Genomic DNA, 15,960 nt, shown 5'->3' with positions numbered 1-15,960 from the left:
CTGGTACCCCTGGCCGGTCTGAACTGGTCTGCCGTCCCCGGAGCCCGGCGTCACGGGGTCCTTTTGGGAGCGAGCTGGCGCGGCTTTGTTCGCCGGCCGCCGGGCGGCAGGCTGTCTGTGGTAGGCTGGCTTCCGGAGCCGGCCCGGCCCTCCGCCAGGTTGCTAGGCCGGGGCTGCCAGCGCCCGCGCTGGCCTGTTGTTCTCAGCCCGTTCTAGAGATCTGAGGCAAGGTACATGGCAGTTCTCCAGCCACCTCGCCCCCGAGAACAGGGAGTGGTAGCACATGATGGGCACTGATAGGTTCATTCCCCTCGAGCATTTGCTAAGAAATCGACCTGCCTTGGCAATGCTATCCGCAGATGCATACATGTATTTTCGGATTTGTCATCTGTGTTTGTTTCAAACCATTTCGCTGCGTATGCTTGAGTTTTAGCTGTGTCGTATTGGTGACAAGCGATGAAGTTTTGGAAGGTTATTTTTTTCGTGTTCCCTCGAAAAAGGTAGAGTTGGTGGTTCTCAGCTCGGTCTGGTCCGGGGAAAAATTAACTGCGCTGTCGGTCGTGTAGCAACCCTTGGGATATTCATTTGGCAGCATGAGCGTCTAAATCCGACGGTAGTTCCCGTCGTTCTGAGTAGCGTCGTCCTTGTAACGATCGGGAGCAGCTTTTTAAAAGGCATTCGACCTTTTGTCTCAGAAACGCTAAGTGACAGCTGCAGTGGAGACGAAGCAGCCTTGCGACTGTTTGTGTCCACTCAGACAGAGGTTTAGTGGGTCGGCGGGCGAGTTCTATGTTTACGGCTCGGTGGCCGACACCGAGTGTCCAAAAACAAAGTGCAGCTAGCTCAAGGTCGACTAGCGGCCGCCCAGTGCTACTCCCAACTCCCAGCTAACGTTTTTATCGATTCTGTGACTTCCGCATGGTCAGCAATCCTCTGTCAGCCCGGCCCTGTTGGCTGCTGAACTCCTCCAGTCGCGCCATCCTTCACCGGGTCAAGACTTCGGTCAGCCTGGGGTCAGGTCCATAGGCGTAGGAACCGGGGGGGCCAGGGGGGCCACGGCCACCCCACCATTTTGGAGTGGGGGGGGGGGCCAGTAATGTGTGTGGCCCCCCCACTTTTGAGAGCACTCCAATGTCTGAGATTCGCTCTTTACTTTAAACACGATTCAACCAACTAAACACAAAAAGATGGGCCACGGTGCCGTTTCTGTCACGGATAATCTGTGCTTTGCAGGTAGAATTAACACCGTCTAAAACATGCAGCAGTTTAGCGATTTAGCGCGTAAATTTTCAAATTCAGCGCAGAAGAGACATATCTGATATGTTTATTGCGCCGATTGCGCCAACCGGTTTCGTTTTGTGGATCTGGTCAAGGCACTAAGATGAAGATCTGGTTTGAGTCAGGTAGAATTTAGAAATGAGATGAATATAAGAAGTTTTTTTGCGAAAAAAGTGGGTGTGTATCTGGTGAATATACATATTGCATTATTAATGCGACCTTGACAGGGGTGGATAATTATGTAAATCCCAGGGTTGCCTTTTCTGGACGGACCTATGCACCTACCCTACCTACAATTTCCCCAATTTCATTCAAAATTAGCTACAAATGAAAGGTTGCCTTTTGTTCATGGGTACCTTTGGAAATAAGAGTGTGTTTAAAGGGAGATAATGACCTTTTTCCACAAAATCTGGGTTAGGACCATTTTCTGACAAAACACAACAAGTTATAATGTAAATTAAAACCATTTTGCTCAATTCGGTACCTTGCCGCAAATATCTCAACTTGAAGTCACGTTAGCGGGGAGCGCTGAAAATGACCGTTGAATAAGTACTTACATCACTTTTTGGTACTTGCATGTAATTTTGTAAAATGAGCGTATTCCTTACATTTGATCTTCATCACATCTAGTTAGTTAATGGTCGTCTATAGTGCCTTCAAAAGATATTCATGGTTTGGGGGTGGTTTATGTCTAAGTTTACGCAACTATTTTTCCTGTTCATCATCTGACGCCATATGCTGCTATTTTAGTAGCAACGACTCAATTTTGAATCGGTCCCGCCGACTGCACAATAAAAGAAGATAGATACAACACTTTTGCGGCATCACTGAAAAACTTATGCAGTACTGTTATCAAAATTCTCATAACACCGTTCGACAAACCTGAAGTCTTTTTGAAATAAATATGCTTGTGTTTTTCGCTTCAGGCTCTGACGCCAAAATAATGAATTTCGTAGTCGCAATCGCAAGATTTGGCTGCGTTTCTGGCGCATGCCGTTCATTTGTGGCGCAAAATAATACTTGGAAACAAAGAAGAGTAGGCACTATGTACCCCCGAATTAGAATCTAATTAATTCTAAACCGAATTAACTCTAATTCAAATTAGAATCCTTACAACCAAGCAACGACAAGGCGATAACATAAACAAAAACCCAAGCGTCGCTGTTTGAAACAAAAGCGCCATATACTGCGACTTTTTTATAGAGAAGGACAACGCATTTCGGTGGGTGTTACAAGTACTGCAAGTACTGCTTCTTTTTTGCAAAAATAAAAACCTTTTTCACATACGAAAATGTGCTAGGAAATTTTCATATTTTATAGAAACTACAGTAGAAATAGTATAGATGTCGAGTAATTTTTATTTAAGAAAAAAGAAAGCTCATTATCTCCCTTTAAGAGAGTGTGATAATCATCATCATCATCATCACATTTATTTGCATCACACACACAAGAGAGTGTGAAATAAGTGTGTGGAAATAAGAGTTTTTCGTCAATAACTAGGTACCGATCAAATTGAGCTAGCGAGTCGGGAAAGCCACCTATGGACTCAAGAAGACCTGCCGAATCGAATGATATGCGACATGACCTCCTTCGACCAATTTCGTGACCTGGGGACGCCGACCTGACCGTGACCCGAGGTCAACACCCTAAGTTTACCTCACCCAAACAAAAAGTATATCATTCGACGCGCCTGAGAGAGGCGAACACGATGCTGGCAAAATCGCGGCTCTGCGGCCATTTTTTGCGAAGTTATTCACCAAAAACGGAACCGTGCTTTGAGGCACTTGACCTGACCTCAGAGGTCACCGGTTTTTGTTTGTTTTGTTGGGTTAGGCCCTTTCAGTCCAATGAGACCATTTCAGAGTCGGAAGGATGATAGGATATACATAGGGGGAGACATTGGTCTGGGCAGGCACCCTAGTGAGTCGCCGGGGCTGAGCCCGTCCAGAGGACAGGCCACCCAGCCCCAAGGCACTCACTGCACCCGGCTACGGGGTGCGCTCCCTCGGGAGCAGCGGTGCCGCTCCAAGGGAGCAGCCCGCATGAGATAAAGTTGCCTGTCCAGCCCGGAGCACCGGTTGACCTAGGACCATAAAATCGGGTATCGATCTCTGCGTCTCGTAACGGCGCACACGCTCGTTTTACCGCGACGCGCTAGCTCCACCTGGGGCGAAACGGCGAGGGGGGTCGTACCCGCCCCCCGCCCCCTCGGCCAGCGCGTATGTAGAAAACCTATAGGACCGGGCCGTGGAGGGTTAAACTGGCCTCTGAAGGCCCAGACCGTCTAAAAGTCCCACACCGGCCTCTGATAAGTGAAAGTCAATCAGCCCAGTTGCAGTGGTCGCTGATATAAAACCTCTTAAAACGTTATAGGCCTGGCTGAGCCTAGCTGGGCCATTCATGCTGATTTTTATAGGTATATTGAAAAGACTCGCTTTGCACGTTTCACGCTTGCTCGTAATGAAAAAGTTGCTGGATGCCTCTGGAATTTGCATGGGTGCCAACGGCTGCGGAGGACAGGGGAACGCGTCCATCAGTTTGAGTTTATGGACGGGAGAGTGGAGACTCCCTGAAATTTCAACCATTTTTTTTCTTTTTTTTCTATTTTTTTACCTCTGAGCATGTTTGCGAAAACAAAGTGGCCGAAATCCGAGGAGAAATCGGATTTTGGGGGTAGGTTAGGTTTTGGATCTCTGGGACCCTGGCCCCCCCACTTTCGAAAACGTTCCTACGCCTATGGTCAGGTCACTGACTCTGTCCGACGCGGGTCCGATGTTGGCCCGGCCTGGGGCGTTGGACGAAGTTCCCTCCTCCACCGGCGGCGTCGGCGGCGCGGGAGGGGCATGCCTAACGGTTCGGTTGTTTGGAACCAACGGTCGCACTAGCCGATTAGCGGCAAGCGCCGATTATCGAGATGAACATGCCTGCCTTCAACAATTGTGCTAAGATAGATATAGGTTACCTATCATACATCCTTATAACAATAGCTGAAATTATCTTATTCGGTTGAATAGTTTTGGCGAACAGTGAACACATTTACATGTCACGAGTCCTAATAGCCGTGAAACCGTAAAACACAGAGAACCAGTAGCGAGCAGCGCGCCGGTCAGCCGCTAACCGCTTGTTTATTGTATCAAGGTCAGTCGGACGAATGACGTCACACACTGCTAGGATCGGCCGCATGACGTCACACACTGCAAGGCACGCGCAATACATTTGCACAACGTCACATCTCCCTTTCTCGACAAAAAACGAGCTAATATGAAACCCTTCACACAAGTAACATTCCTGATGCATTTAAACACACAAAGCACATCCGACAAATAACGATGAGAAATGGGACACCAAGAAAACAAAACGGATGCACGCTGACAAACGACAAAACAAATCGACGGATAATCCGTCCCGTTTACGGCACATAATCCTGCAGATAGCGTGGAGGTTGCGAGATGCGACCAGAGCGGCGCACAGGCGGCGGAGAGAGTGGCGATGAGGCAGAGACATTTCCCCTGCCGTGAACACTCGGCGACGCGTCCCCACCTCCTACGGTGTCCGAGGTGGACAGCGGCGTACGGGGAGACTCTGGCCGCGAGAACGAATGGTCCCGAGAGAGACGGGAAGGCGGTAGGTGGTACTGGTCATGAGGCCTCTCTGGTGGGTCATGGGCAACGCTCGGATCCTCGTTAGTAGCGAGCAAATGGCGGCGGTTACGCCGATACACATAGTTGTCAACTCTGACCAGATAGGATCGGTCTCCCGCTGATCGCAAACAGATACCGGGTGACCACGTGGACTGACCCGGCAATTGCATGCGGACGGTCTCACCTTCGATGAGAGCCCGGAGGGGTCGGGTGCCGCGATTGAAATACGTCGCCTGGGTTTGTTGCGCTTTTATCCGGGCCTCACGGACGGGAACTGGGGGTGCTGGGGCCAAAGTTGATCGAGCAGTCGGAAGAAAAGTACGGCACGGGCGACTGAACATAAGCTGAGCGGGAGAAACTCCGGTGATTTCATTCGGTGCGTTCCGCCACATCAGTAGCGCCCAGAGTGGATCCTCCCCGGCAGCCAGAGCTTTACGCCAGAGGTTTTTGATCGTGCGAACTGCATTTTCAGCTTTGCCATTAGCCTGAGGGTACTTGGGACTGGAGGTGCGGTGTTCTATGTCTAACTGGCGCATAAAATCCGCAAACTCAGCACTCGAATACTGTGGTCCGTTATCGCTGACTAGAACCTCTGGAAATCCAAAACGAGCAAAATGCACAGACAGGGCACGAATTACTTGAGCCGACGAAAGGCAGGGCAAACGATCAACTTCCACGTAGTTACTGTAGTAATCCACTAGCACGGAGTATGCCTGGCCATCCAGTTCAAACAGATCCGTCGCAAGTACCTGCCAGGGACGACTGGGCACGTCATGTGACTGTAACGGCTCCCGAGGAGGCGAGGGTCGGTGCGCGAGACAGACAGGACACTTGAGGATAATCTCGCGTAGCTGGGCCTGCATCCCTATCCAGAACACGCTTTCACGCGCCAGCCGTATGATAGAAGCCAGTCCGATGTGACTGCGGTGAAGCTGAGACAGTACCTCTCGTTGTTGACTGGCTGGGACTACTAGACACCGATACTTGAAAATTAGACCTCCCTGAACCGTAAGTTCGTCGCGAAATGGGTAAAAACACCTGACAATCTCAGGAACCGCGTCACGGCGGTCAGGCCAGCCGCTCTGAATCTGAGCCATAAGGGCAGACAGTATCGGATCGGACGCTGTCGCTGCACGGATAAGCGCCAGCCGGCTCGGAGACACTGAAACTCCCTGACTTAAATCTACCGTCTCCAGCTGGAGAGCAAAAACGTCCGGGGTCAGCGGCAGAGACGCCCGACTGAGGGTGTCAGCGACACACAGCTGGCTGCCGGGCTGGTAGGTGATCGTGTAGTCGTAGCGCTGAAGGGTCATTAGCATCCGCTGAAGGCGGAGCGGCGCGTCACCTAGCGGCTTCGATTGAATGGCCACCAGTGGTTTGTGATCAGTGACCACAGTGACGGGGCGCGCGTACAAAAACTGGTCAAGACGAGTGAGTGCAAATGTGATGGCGAGCAGTTCTTTCTCGATTTGCGAATACGCCTTTTCAGCCGTTGTGAGCGCGCGTGAACAGTAAATTACAGGCTTCCCTTCTTGCAATAGACACGCTCCGAGACCAGACATAGAAGCATCGCACTGTACCGTCGCTTCCCGTCGGGGGTCGTAAAAACTCAGCACCGGAGCCGAGGTAAGCAGACATATAACGCGATCGAACGCCCTCTGACACGACTCGCTCCAATACCACTCAACTGAACGCTGAGTCAGCTGCCGGAGTGGGGCCAGCACAGATGACATGTTCGGCAGGAATCGAGACAGGTACCCGACCATGCCCAAAAAACGTTTTAGCTCGGGCACCGAGGTCGGCACCGGGAAGTCTGTTATAGCCCTAACACGGGCCGGGTCGCACTTCAGGCCCTCCTTACTCAAGATGTGTCCCATCCATTTGACGGATCCGACTTTAAATCGGAACTTATCTGGGTTCAGACGCAAGTTCCGCTCCGCGGCCCGTCGGAGGAACCCTCTGAGATTGGCGTCGTGGTCCTGCTCAGTCGTACCGAAGATGATGAAGTCGTCGGCGATCACGTCAACCCCTGGCAAGCCCGCGACGAGGTCGTGCATTGTGCGCTGCCAGACTTCCGGGGCTGATTTAATGCCATAAGGCAGGACCTCCCACCTGTACCTGCCGAAGGGTGTGTGGAATGTACATAGCCTGGCCGCCTCATCCGTCAGCCCGATCTGCCAGAAAGCCTGACTGGCATCGACAACTGAGAAAATTTTGGCCTCACTGAGCCGGGTTGTGACCTCATCCAGAGTAGGGGTAGGGTAATGCTCGCGCTGAATAGCCTTATTGAGGGACTTGGGATCTAGACAGAGGCGGAGATCTCCGTTTGGTTTGTCTACGATTACCAGGTTAGATACCCATGGTGTGGGCTCGGTCACAGGAGATATCAGTCCTTGGGCGACGAGGTCATCCAACTTAGATTTCAGTTGGTCCCGGACATGGACACGAACACGGCGCGGGGCCTCCGCGACGGGACTGATCTGGGGGTCTGTGACAATGTTGTACTCAGTGACGACTCGACCCGGCTTAGACACATCAAATACCTGCTCAAACTCGGACATGACCCCAGCCCGAGTCAGACCCTCGGTCGAGCCCATGTCAGCAGACACTCGGGGAACGTAATCGAGCGGGTCGACATCTTTGACATCTATCAGACCCAAATCGACAGACGATAGCAGGCTAATGATGGGCAGCGCGTCATGACCAATCACTCTACAGTTGAGCGTGACCTTCTGGCCCGATGAGGGGTTCACAAGACACAGGTTGGCCTTACCTAGTGTGCTCACAAGTGTGCCATCATACATACGGAGAGCAGAGACACTAGACCGCAAAAACTGGTGCGATACATCACCTGTGACACGCTCATAGTCACTGAGCGACACGATGTTACACTCGGAGCCAGAGTCGACCAGGAACCGCAGGGGCTCGCCCGACGGCGATGTAAGCGTTTTAAATACACGAGGAGATACCTGGATATCTGAATCTGGCGCCTGCACTACATTCACAGCATATAATGGGGCCCCCCTTTCTGTGCCCACCTGTTCCGCATCCTGGTCTGCTTGTTCAATTGCTGCGACACCGTCCCGGTCCCGTCGTCCACCTCCAGCACGGGTCGCAGAGCGCAGTCCCCGGTCGCCGGCCACCGGGACCGGTGGCGCCACAGAGCGAGGCGGCAGGCGGCTGTCGTTACGCCGCTGGCCGGTAGAGGCGCCACCACTCCGTGTTGTGACGCCCGAGAAGCCGCCATCTTGGCCTCTGGGCGACAGGGGGCGGGCGCCGGCGGGCCGGCCGCAGCACGCCGAAAAATGGTTTCGGCCACCGCAGGCGTGGCATGACTGTCCCCACGCTGGGCACGAGGACCGTTGCATCACGTGAACTCGGGCACAGAACCGACACCGACTCACAGCTGGGGCCGGGGAGGGCTGAGAAATCGCGCTCACCTCACTGGGATTCAGCACATCACCAGTAGCACTCCCGGCACTCCCCATGCACTGCTGGTCACGCCGTGAGGCCTCCTCAGACAGGGCGATGTCCACTGCGGCCGTTAACGTGAGATCGGCCTGTCGGAGTAGGGCACGTTGGGTGGCGCGATCGGCGACACCGATCACCAGCCGATCACGGATCATATTGTCCGGGTCCGGGAACTCACACGTCACGACCAAAGAGCGCAGAGCGGCGAGGAAGGTCGTGATGCTCTCGCCCGGCTGCTGGACACGGGCATGAAAGTTATAGCGCTCCAACACCACGTTGCGGCGCGGATTGCAATATGCCTCAAACTTTTCCAACAGTGGCGGCAAGCCATCAGAGTCCTGCCACTGAAAATGAGAGGCCACTTCTTGGGCGCCGATGCCTGCATAGTTCAAAAAAGTTCCCACTTGTACCAAGACAGGTTTCTCAGCCAGCTCCTTAGCCGCAGCGTAGTACTTCCAATCTCTGCTGAATCGCGCCCATTCGGCCGCCATGTTGACGGCCGAAAAATTCAGCTCTGTCGGAGCGCGCAAATTCATCTTGAATAATCGCAAAAATAATCGAACGAACGAATCGAACGAACAGGAAGACCAATCAGGGCGATAATTCGGCCACTTCTGACACCATGTCACGAGTCCTAATAGCCGTGAAACCGTAAAACACAGAGAACCAGTAGCGAGCAGCGCGCCGGTCAGCCGCTAACCGCTTGTTTATTGTATCAAGGTCAGTCGGACGAATGACGTCACACACTGCTAGGATCGGCCGCATGACGTCACACACTGCAAGGCACGCGCAATACATTTGCACAACGTCACACTTCTACCTACCTGTAGGTACCTACTTCTCTTTAGGTGAGGTCACTTCACTACTAACATGGCCGTTTTACCCGACCTGAGATGAGATGACCTACGAAAAATATAAAGAAATTCAAACAATTTAGAAGTCGCTTGGTGTATTTAACATTATAGTATTTAAAACACTATTCATTAAAAAATTATTCAGGCAAATTTGTTGGATGTTGGACCCTTTTACGCCGGCCACGCTATCCCCGGCCGCATCGAGTGACGTCGCGAAGTGGGTGTGGTCAGAGGCCAGGCCATCACACGGTGTGTGCCTGGCCGCCGTACCTCCTGCCCGGGGGCACACGGCGCGGGCAGCCGGCCAGCAGGGGACCGTCGGGCAGTGTCGGTGCCGGCACCGCGCCGGACCGCCCTCCCCTCCCCTGCCCAGCGGGGCGGGGAGGGGGGGGGGGCGGAGCGGCGCCGGGCGGGCCGCCGCCGCCGCCAGCCAGTCGGCTCAGGCCCATGTCGTCCCCTATCTCTCTGCGTGTCCACTAACACGAATGACGTCACGCATGTGGGCGGAGCTATGGGCGGAGCCTAACGCACGCGGCAGTCCAAGCCGCCATATTTGAATTTATATTTTAATAGAATCTTGCCGATATTTTGGGTGAAGTCAATTTATATGGATAGCTTGGTGACAGTTTAGCTATACGAATAATAATTTATTATGGATGTGCGTATATTCAGCTTGGAATTGCAATTAAAGTTCCGCACCGCATAGATTCGAACTCGGGACCTTTGGAATACTGCGCGGGCACGCTAACCACTACACTACCACGACCGCGCGGCGGCCGGCGGCAGGGAGGCTGCGGAGACATGGGGGGACATTTTACGCTTTTGTGAAAAAAGCAAAAGATTTAGCGAAAAACACGTAATAGATAACTTGCAGAAAATTGTCTGCTCTTTTAGATAAGATACTTAAGTTTGATATATCTTGTGCAGACTTCATTCTACAGTGCTTCGAAAATCGCTCATTTACATGGGGATTGAACGGGACTTCGAGACTTGACTCCAAATGACGTCACGAGCTGACGTCACGAAAAGGTAGAATCGCCGGACGACCCTACCTGGTATATAGGGCCTTGAGTCGGCTGTGTTGTGCTGCGGCGCTCGCAGGCGTCCTTCGCTCGCGCCGGGCGAGGCAGGCCGTGGTCGGCGCCGGTGCACTCTAGACTGGGAGCGGTCGGCGGGGCAGCTGAGCTGGCCCGGGCGGTCACCCGGAGCCGGCGGATGTGCAGCGGGCCGGCCTCTGTTGTCAGCCGGAGGAGACTGGAGTGAGACGAGCGCACTTCCTCAGCTGTCTAACACAGGTAAACGGCGCTGCGCCGTGTAACCGCAGGCAGACGGCCCCTGCCCCCCCCCCCCTCCCCGCAGTGAGTGCGACGTACGGGTATCTGTATAAAATTTCACCCGTTCGCCCCGCTGGTTTCAGGAAACTACGATATGTTCCTGAAGACCCAAAGTCTTTCTTGCAGTCCATTTCAATTTAACCCGCTCCCCAGTGTCAGTCTGGATTTGCCACGACCTGGTGTGTGGGGGGGGGGTGTTTGAACACCCCCCCCTTCTAACTCGGCTCCTGGGCCACGTAGCGACACTCGGTAAGCGGCAATCGAAAGAACGTCAAAAATAAGGACGAAAACACTTAGGTCATTTTTTGGGTCAGGTCAAAGGTCAGGTCACCAGAGGTCACCAAAGGAAAAATGTTGACTATTTCAACATTTTGGAAACTGCCAACGGCTATCTCGGGAACCGATAGAGCTACAGCGCCGCGGAAAAGCGCATTCGATAGCCCTTTTACAGACCTTTCTTGAAAGGTCAACTTGAAAATTTGACCTCAGGTCAAGGTACTCATGACCTGACCGGAAAAGGTCATGTTGCATATCAGTCGATCCGCAACGTTGAGCCAAACACATCTAAGGCGTTTTCAGCGCTCTAGCACGCCTCTATCAGAAGTTATTAGCGAAAAACTGTTAGATTCTGTTCGTGACCTGAGATGACCTCGGGGACATAACGAGGGGTCACAGTTGCCATTTTCCGGTTCAGTGTGTCAATTTTACCTACATCTCGATGTTTGAGAGTGTCTAGAATAGCGTTCGTGCAAAACAAACGCTTTTCAATTTTCTCCCATTGACTTATAATGGAGAGGCCGCAAAATTGACCTGACCTTAGGTCACCGATATCAAAATTCCGAGATATACATTTTATAGATACTGTTACCCTCATCAATCGCTGAAAGTTTCGAAGTGATCGGTCACTCGGTGTAGCTATGGCAGACATTGAAACTTTTTTATGAGGTGAGAGTGTCTAGAATAGCGTTTGACCCCCTATTGACCTGACCTTGAATGACCTTGGTCTGAAATTTTCACAACATGTGTAGAATTGATGTATGATAAGTTGTATCAAAAACGGCGGCGCTCCGCGTCGCCGTTTTTGAGATATCTGCGAAAAACCGAAAGGGGGGTGTTCAAACACCCCCCACACTTGGGCGCGGGTTAACTCGGGTCGTAGTATGCAGGCATGGGGAAAATGTGAAATGTCTTGCAAGTAGATGCCTTGAAACGACACGACACTACGTGTCCTTTGGTGCGGCCTTTGCGGTGCTATACAGTAGATATACGTGCACGATTCGTAAGCAATAAGCATGGGATGGGCGTAAGATTTGACTCATGATCAGACAATGGGGCGTAAAGGTCTAGCAGCTTTACGTACGCTATTTTAATTTTAAATAGCCGGCCCTTTTGTCCCTGACTATTTTAGTTGGTAGGTATAAGTGCACCCGATGCTTAGACGCCAGATAGTCATTAAAACACCTTTAGGTACATTTTTCTGACACCTAATTTGCTATTCATTGCTGAACATTTCGATTTATTACCGAGCGACGCGAACCGTGTCTTATGGCCGCTTGAGTAGATACGGGAAGATATAGGGCTACTACCGGGCAAAAAGGCTCCAAGGGGAGCTATTTTCTCTTCTCAGACTTCATATGCTATTTTTTTCAGACAGAGTCATCCTCATCTCCTTTACCCAGATTCTGAGGTTCCAAAGATAAAATGGAACCTATGTCAGGGGCTGGTCACTGGTCGGGGCTGCACTTATCCAGGCCCATGTATTGGTATATGGATTCATTTAGACGGTTTGCTTGGGAACTGTCAGATGCCGGGGAGCGGCTCGAGGCTATCGGTCCGAACCATATAAACAACCATAGTTGTTTTCTTTTCAACAGATTCTGAAGTTTGACTGGAATGGAAACTGCTAAGTAGGTATACGTCGCAGAAGATAATGCTAATGCATGCTGTTCAGCGAGGAGGTCTTGAAAAGCGGGACGACCTCAGTCAAGAAACTTTGCGAAACGTGAACAAATCGGCCAAGATTTGTGCTGGCGAAGTTAGCGACCCGGCCTTTGATAAATGCATAAATGATTTGACCCATACCAAAAACGTGATTTTTGCGTGATTTTTGTCAATCTGCCTCTTAACCAGTGGCCTAAACAATGTGTCGAATTGAGGAATTGGGTTCTACTTAAATGGTGTATGCATAACTAGGTACCCCTTTCTTGTTTCGTAAATTAAAGAATGCAATTTAGGTACTGGAAAGTGCAGACGTTGCATACCTATATTAGGTAGTCAATTATGCATTCATAAGACATATGCAGCATGCACTAACGATGAATGATAGGTATTAACTAGGTACCTACATTTAAAACAAGGGCCTGTTATGTAGGTACCTTTTAATTAAGTACTCAGTGCGGATGAATTTGTGCGCACACTAAAACTAGACGGTAGTCACTACTAGTGGTCCTTGCTTTGGAATATACCTACCTACATGTGCGCCATTGAGATATCGAATCTAATTTCATTTGCAATCTCCCTGCAGCGCAAGACTTCGTTGTTATTAGGCTTGCAGCTGAGCTTTGTATGCCTTGGGATAACTCGGCCGTTTCATCTTGGGTTTGATAAAACTACTTTGACGCATTTGAGCTAAAATGTTAAAAGCCATACCGTGCTGCTTATCAAATGTATGCACATTTTTAAGGTATAATAGATTTATGTGACATTTTCATATTTACTCTACCAGCTAAATAGCCGGAGCGAGGAACGGCTGACGGGCTGACTATTGTTTTGTAAAGCTAGCGTGAACCGAGGCCGACGAGAGTTTCAATGTACATACCTCCCGGCATCATTCTATCAAACTGCATGCCATGGCCATCACTGTCTAGCGAACCATGTTGCATGCATACTGACATGCACGAGAGAGGGGTTGTATCAGGGATATCGTGGTCCTTCCAATGCCGCTCATTGTAGCAGGGAGCGGACCGTTCTATAACGTCGCAAATACAATGTAGGTAGTTATAGTATACGTAACTGTTGTGCAATTGATGGCAGATGCCAATACCTGGCTTTATAGACGGCGACGTATGAATGCATCATTCACGTCGTATTTCAGATTCTTGTAAATTGTACGAATTGATGCGAAATCTTTCACAAGAGGAGAGAACCTTGAATATGATGGCATGTCTGCGATATCTTTATCCCACCATGCCAGCTTGAATGAATAGATATTGTTGATACGTATACGTAAGTCATATTTATGAAGTAATTCGCGACCTCTGTGGCTTCCTGTTTAATGAGTTCAAGTCAGCATTGCCGATCATGGGCCCGCCTTTTGTGTGTGAATGTGACCAGCTCTCCATGACCAGCCGGAGCCGGGGCGGGTTCCAGACCAGGCCCCAGGGTCACATTGGGGTCACGCCGGAGTGCGGTCGATACTCTGATCCAGCGGTGGACGGCATGCAACAGACCGCTGCAGTTGGCGGGGTTTACACTGCCGGCGCGACCGCCGCTCCCACTGCGCCGGACCGGGCAGGGTCGGGCGGTTCCATCCGCCGCTGACGATACATTCGCGAGTGCGACGAACAGTTCCGGCCCGGTGACCACTGCGATGGGCGTGGTACTCAGGGCGATGACCAATGGTACAGGTACACAGTTATTTGAAATATGCATCGTTATTTGAAGCGCTCTGGACCATCAACGCATCGTCGGTTGGTTAGCGGGGAACGGGCACGATTCATGTCCACGTGCGTTGGTGTTCAAATTTGTTCTGTCGACCGGCATGCAAAGATAAACGGTCTTTCAAAGTTGTTTTATAGTTGTGTCATTGTTTGAAGAAAACACTGCTCGTCCTTTGAAGATCCGGGGAGCATAAACTGGACTGTTCATGGCCGAGATTGTTCGTTATCAGCATTGGATGGAGAGGGTCAATTGAGTGGAGAGGAGAAGTTTCCGTCTGAGCTCTGTAAGCCGCCGAAGAAACTGACCGACTCGACTGGATTATCAGAAACTGCGCCTCGGACTCAGCTTGGCACACTGGCGGATCCAGACTTGCGTTTTGGGGGGGGGGGCCAACTCATGCAGGAGCCAAACCTAGGGTACCCCCAAATCCTGTTTTCTCATCGGATTTAGGCCACTTATTTTTCGTCACAGCCCTGACACTATGAATATTTTTTTTAACTAAAAATAAAAATATATAAATGGTAGCCCACCCGACCCATGCCTTTATATTACTTTGTAAACACTTACTATTGCTTTTGTCGACCAGTTAACCCGCTTCGAGTCAGTGCTTGGGTCCCTTTGCGGGCCGGGAGGTGGTAAAACGGGAGGTGGTCTAACTCGGCTCCTGGGCCAGGCACTGATTGAACTGTGCTTCATTATCGCTTGGGGGAGGGGGCAAACGGGCCACTTTAGGCCTCTGGGAAGGTGGCATGGCCCTAAATGCCCCCTCCCTGGATCCGCCAGTGTAAGAGACCATTGGAGCTGCAGTTGAGTACCTCAGACGTCAGGGTACGTCCTCAGATGTATAGGACTCGCATGGAGACCTCTTATGCTATAGTGGACTGAAAGGACCCAAAGGAGCCTGTCTAGGGCTCCCGGAGATAGACGTGGGCCCTCAGGAGCCCGCTAGAGCCCCCAATGAGGGATAAGTGAGGGATACCAAGTGCCTGCAATTGCATATTGCATAAGCCATAACGCCATTACAAATCAATATAATATGTACCAGTGGCAGATCCAAGGGGGGCCACATGGGTCATGACCCCCCTTGGTGCCCGGGGGCACCACAGGCCTGTCAGGGGCACCACCGGCCTAGCAGGGGCACTACCAGCCCGCCAGGGGCACCACAGGCCTAACAAGGGCACCACGGGCCTGTGAGGGGCCCCACAGGCTAGGCTTGTCAGGGGCACCCCAGGTCTGTCAGGGACACCAGAGACCTGCCAGGGGCGCCGCCGGCCTCACAGGGGCACCATGGGCCTGTCAGGGGCACCAGAGGCCTAGCAGGTGTACCACAGGCCTTACAGGGGCACCTTGGGCCTGTCAGGGGCACCACAGTCCTGTCAGGGCCCAGGGGCACCAGCGGCCTAGCAGGGGCACCACAGGCCTGCCAGGGGCACCACCGGTCTAGCAGGGGCACCACCGGCCTCGCAGGGGCACCATGGGCCTGTCAGGGGCCCCACCGACCTCGCAGGGGCACCACCGGCCTCGCAGGCATCACGGCATCACGCAGGGGCACCTTGGGCCTGTCGGGGGCATCACGGGCCTGTTGGGGGCACTTTAGGCTTGTCAGGGGCACCACAGTCCTGTCAGGTCCCAGGGGCATCAGCAGCCTAGCAGGGGCACCCTAGGCCCGCCAGAGGCACCACAGGCCTGCCAGGGTCCAGGGGCACCACAGACCTACCAAGG

General features: G+C 52.0%; 1 protein-coding gene across 1 annotated transcript in view; it reads left to right on the top strand.

Annotated features, from left to right (window-relative positions):
- The first annotated feature begins 10,313 nt into the window (after positions 1-10,313).
- The window catches only part of LOC122368225 (E3 ubiquitin-protein ligase MARCHF8-like), a 47,603-nt gene continuing 41,956 nt past the window's right edge, over positions 10,314-15,960 (top strand). The window contains exon 1 of the mRNA XM_043341961.1: positions 10,314-10,539. The gene's annotated coding sequence lies outside the window, so the exon portion shown is untranslated. The remainder of the gene's footprint in view (positions 10,540-15,960) is intronic.

Source organism: Amphibalanus amphitrite, unplaced genomic scaffold (assembly GCF_019059575.1).
Source record: "Amphibalanus amphitrite isolate SeventyFive unplaced genomic scaffold, NRLGWU_Aamphi_draft 000032F_arrow, whole genome shotgun sequence".
In the NCBI taxonomy this organism is placed as follows: Eukaryota; Metazoa; Arthropoda; class Thecostraca; order Balanomorpha; family Balanidae; genus Amphibalanus; species Amphibalanus amphitrite.
This window is presented reverse-complemented; position numbering and strand designations above follow the sequence as displayed.